Raw genomic sequence first — 5,063 nt, 5'->3', positions numbered from 1 at the left:
CTGCATAGATTATCGTACACCACAAGTAAAATATATAATGAGCATATAAATATATATATATGTGTAGCTGGACTAAAATCGTAATACCTACTTTCTATTATTCTAACTTGACTTTCATTTCGTATGCACAATAGATAAACGAGCTAGACTGGAAATGTCTTTTAGTTTTGTTTTTGGTTATTGCTAAATGATATCGTGAAGGAATTTAAATACGACAAATATAAAATACGTTCAATTAAAAAATATATTACCTTCAGCGCTCTTGTATCCATGATATCTGGTTCAGTGCCGCCTTTAAATCTTGGCGTTGGAGATGTTTTGGTCGGTCTCCTAATCACAAACACTGGTACCTATCTGGTAAACACTTGCAAAGGCCACTTACATAGAAGATATCCCGGTACCTAAGTAATATACTCCTGGTATCTATGCGATAAAACGTGAAATGGTTAAACGTGTCTTGGTACCTTAGTAATGGGGAACTTAAGGTACCTCTGTCATAGGCTAATGCTTTCCAGTACATATATGGTATATTCCTGGCACCTGTAATAAAGTCCGAATATATATGCGAGTTATTGGTACCAGTGTTGGTACCTTTAGTATAACGGATTTCTTAGTACCTTTGGTAGAGAGTAGGTCTTGGTATCTATGCTATAACGTACCTCCTGGTACCTATGTTATAACGTACCTCCTGGTACCTATGCTATAACGTACCTCCTGGTACCTATGCTATAACGTACCTCCTGGTACCTATGCTATAACGAACCTCCTGGTACCTATGCTATAACGTACCTCCTGGTACCTATGCTATAACGTACCTCCTGGTACCTATGCTATAACGAACCTCCTGGTACCTATGCTATAACGAACCTCCTGGTACCCATGGTATAACGTACCTCCTGGTACCTATGCTATAACGTACCTCCTGGTACCCATGGTATAACGTACCTCCTGGTACCTATGCTATAACGTACCTCCTGGTACCTATGCTATAACGTACCTCCTGGTACCTATGCTATAATGTACCTCCTGGTACCTATGCTATAACGTACCTCCTGGTACCTATGCTATAACGTACCTCCTGGTACCTGTGCTATAACGTACCTCCTGGTACCTATGCTATAACGAACCTCCTGGTACCCATGGTATAACGTACCTCCTGTTATACATGACATAAAGTCCGGGTACCTGTGCTATAACGTACTCCTGGTACCTATGCTATAACGTACATCCTGTGTCTCTCATTACGTCCTGGCACCTGTGTCTCTCATTAAGTCCTGGCACCTGTGTCTCTCATTAAGTCCTGGCACCTGTGTCTCTCATTACGTCCTGGCACCTGTGTCTCTCTTTAAGTCCTGGTACCTGTGTCTCTCATTAAGTCCTGGCACCTGTGTCTCTCATTAAGTCCTGGTACCTGTGTCTCTCATTAAGTCCTGGTACCTGTGTCTCTCATTACGTCCTGGCACCTGTGTCTCTCATTACGTCCTGGCACCTGTGTCTCTCATTAAGTCCTGGTACCTGTGTCTCTCATTACGTCCTGGCACCTGTGTCTCTCATTAAGTCCTGGTACTCGTCTTTCATTAAGTCCTGGCACCTGTGTCTCTCAATTGTCTCCCTATTAAGTCCTGGCACCTGTGTCTCTCAATCATTAAAGTCCTGGTACCTGTGTCTCTCATTAAGTCCTGGCATTCAGTCCTGGCACCTGTGTGGTATTGTGGACATACAACGGACACCAGCGATTCAGCTCCCCACCCTGCCACTGCTGATGTCGCTATGAAGAGACTCACAATCAATATTCAAACGTGTGTATAAATACGGCGGTGATAATGCTTATACGGGTGGCAGTCCCAACTGCTTGTCCTGCGCATGTGGAGCGTGCTCAGCCGCGTGTTACAGACGGGTACACGTGAATATCCAATATTTAACAATGATGGTTTGACACACGAACACGTAGCAATAATTGATGTAAATTTTTAAAAAAACAGTTTGAAAATATTGTGTCAGTAGTAACTACTGATTCTTGATGTAGACTTCGTGACAACGTCGTGAATTGAAAGTGCAGTAATACCCTTGTCAACTCGAATATCTTTTAAGACGAGGCTCGGCCCGGTCTGGATCTACATGAGCAATCCTTAACAGATTCACTCCGTATGTGTCGAAGCTCGAAAGATTTGCTCGAGGGATCGAATGAATTTGATAATTTTCACTATGTGAAGGCCATAGATTCAAAGCGCCGTGATATATAGTATAACCGAAATACCGTTCAAAGAGTTAAGCCTATCCAGGGCTCAATTTAAGAGATGTTAACCTACTTGCACTAGGTGCAACCTAAGATAAAAACAGTTGCACCAGCCAAATTCCAGTTGCACTGCTTTTATTGCAATATGTAAAGAAAGAAATATACTATTGAATTACTGCACGAGTAATAACTAGGTTGCACTTTATGATATTGGGTTGCATCAGTGCAAGTAACAAAGCACTAAATCGAGCCCTGCTATCTCACGCTCACTAACTCAAAGGTTTAGTTATTTTTCTGGGCATATGCGAGTTTTATTCAAGCAGAGAGTATGGGAACGTTAGTCGTCTAATTCACTGTAATGAGTTGCGTCCCTTTGCCATTGCAGGATTGTATAATATTGAGTTCGATCGTGGGTTCGCCGTGCTTCTGTTCCTTGGTTTGTCAAATCCATATCCATGCTTGGTGGTTTGACCACAGCGGTCAGCGTCCAGGATCGTTCACACGTCACGCTGTCCGCCCACACCAAGCGGACAATGCTGTGTTAAACATCAACTGAATGTTTTGATGAGTGCACTGAGCCGAAATTATTGAACCACATTGATAGTGGAGTTCTGAAGCGGAAAGGCCTTTACGTTAAATACACACATAGGAGCTTGGAACTACTGCATTATGCATGGACCTGGAATATCATTGACTGTACGAGAGTACATTAAGTATTGTTTATAGGGATGAGAAACCCCACGAGAATTTCAGATGCGTATCGGCATCGTGTGCCTGTCACACGTTCCCTGAACGTCGTCCAGATGGTCATTCACGAGTCATTATCTGGCCCAGACAAGGGCCCCGTTTCTCGTAACGCTACGACTATTGTAAGTTAATGTTACAGTATAGGGCCCCGATTTACGAAGCTCTCGTAGCGCTACGACTATCGTAAGTCAATGTTACAGTATAGGGCCCCGTTTCACAAAGCTCTCGTAGCGCTACGACTATCGGAAGTCAATGTTACAGTATAGGGCCCCGATTTACGAAGCTCTCGTAGCGCTACGACTATCGTAAGTCAATGTTACAGGATAGGCCCCGTTTCACAAAGCTTTCGTAACGCTACGACTATCGTAAGTCGATGTTACAGTATAGGGCCCCGTTTCATAAAGCTCTCGTAGCGCTACGACTATCGTAAGTCGATGTTACAGTATAGGGCCCCGTTTCACAAATATCTCGTAGCGCTACGACTATCGTAAGTCGATGTTACAGTATAGGGCCCCGTTTCATAAAGCTCTCGTAGCGCTACGACTATCGGAAGTCAATGTTACAGTATAGGGCCCCGATTCACAAACATCTCGTAGCGCTACGACTATCGTAAGTCAATGTTACAGTATAGGCCCCGTTTCATAAAGCTCTCGTAGCGCTACGACTATCGTAAGTCAATGTTACAGTATAGGGTCCCGTTTCACAAAGCTCTCGTAGCGCTACGACTATCGTAAGTCAATGTTACAGTTTAGGAAGTACAAATCCTACGAGAAAAATTACGAGATCTTAGGCTTACGAGAGTTTTGTGAAACGGGGCCCTGGATAGTTACAGGTTACAGATATGAGTGTGCGTGTGCGTTCATACGTACGTGCATTGTTTATTTGTTGAGTTTCGTAAGGCGTTTGATTCAGTTAATAGAGATCTTCTTTGGTTTGTTTTGTTATCTTATAGTGTCCATGGTCCTATGTTCAATATCATTAGAGATATGTATTCAAAGACAAAAGCTAGTGTTAAGCTAAACAATTTAAATGTTTCGGAATATTTTGATTCTTTGAGTGGGGTTCGGCAAGGTTGTATTTTAAGTCCTCTTCTATTTGCGTTGTTTGTTAACCAGTTGTATACGGAAATAATTACTTGTGGTGACAGGGGCGTATTTATTGATCCAGAGTTTATGGAATTGTATATGCTACTGTATGCAGATGATTTATGTTTGTTTGCAGATTCTGCCATTAGTCTTCAGAGGAAGATCAATGTATTACTACAGTTTTGCAAAAAATGGGGCTTGTCTGTAAATTTTGAGAAAACAGAGGTGGTAAATTAAGGTGGTATGAATCATGATACTTTGATGATCATAAGCTAAACGTTTCTACATATTATGATTATTTGGGTTTATTGTTTTCAAATAGACTTTCATGGTCTAAACCGGTTCAAAATCTGGTAAATAAAGCGAATAACGCCTTGTGCTCAGTTAAGGTTTTTGGTAGGAGACTTAAAAATATTTCTCCAATTATTTTGTTCAAAATCTTTGACGTTCAGATAAAGCCGATAAATTTGTACGCTTCGGAAATATGTGGTTTTCGGAAATGGAATGTTATTGAACAGTTTCACATCAGATTTTGTAAGTATGTGTTGGGCATAAGTTATACATGCTCTAACGCTCCTGTATTGGCGGAATGTGGTAGAAATTATATTTATGTTGATAGTTTATTACGTGTTATGAAGTATTGGTTCAAACTTTTACGCTTACCAAAGGATAGAAATCCAAAGCAGTGCTACATTATGTTGCACAATTTAGACAAAGTTGGTAGGAAAACGTGGGTACATTTTGTCCGAAATACCTCGTTCAATTATGGTTTTGGTTTTGTGTGGGAAGCTCAAGGAGTTAGCAACGAGGAACAATTTTTGAAAGATTTTCATGTAAGAGTTGGTGATTGTCAGAAGCAATTCATATTTTCAGAAATGCACAAATGTTCATCGCTTGATGTCTATTCCAGTATCAAAAGTGTATTTTGCATTGAGCCATATTTAACTTTATTGAAATCTAAAGATGCGAGGCGTCGAATTACAATGTTACGAATC

At 41.2% G+C, this 5,063-nt stretch overlaps 1 long non-coding RNA gene across 1 annotated transcript; it reads right to left on the bottom strand.

Moving 5' to 3' along the window:
- Positions 1–611: 611 nt before the first annotated feature.
- LOC124284751 lies at positions 612–1,745 on the bottom strand. The gene is made up of 3 exons (XR_006900637.1): positions 1,700–1,745; positions 1,112–1,541; positions 612–643 (listed from the first exon to the last, which is right to left on the bottom strand). It is a non-coding gene; the product is annotated as an uncharacterized LOC124284751 (long non-coding RNA).
- Positions 1,746–5,063: the final 3,318 nt, after the last annotated feature.

Source organism: Haliotis rubra, unplaced genomic scaffold (genome assembly GCF_003918875.1).
Source record: "Haliotis rubra isolate DU_JTF1 unplaced genomic scaffold, ASM391887v1 Scf344, whole genome shotgun sequence".
Lineage (NCBI taxonomy): Eukaryota > Metazoa > Mollusca > Gastropoda > Lepetellida > Haliotidae > Haliotis > Haliotis rubra.
The sequence above is the reverse complement of the archived record's forward strand: the minus strand, read 5'-3'. Positions and strand labels throughout refer to the sequence as shown.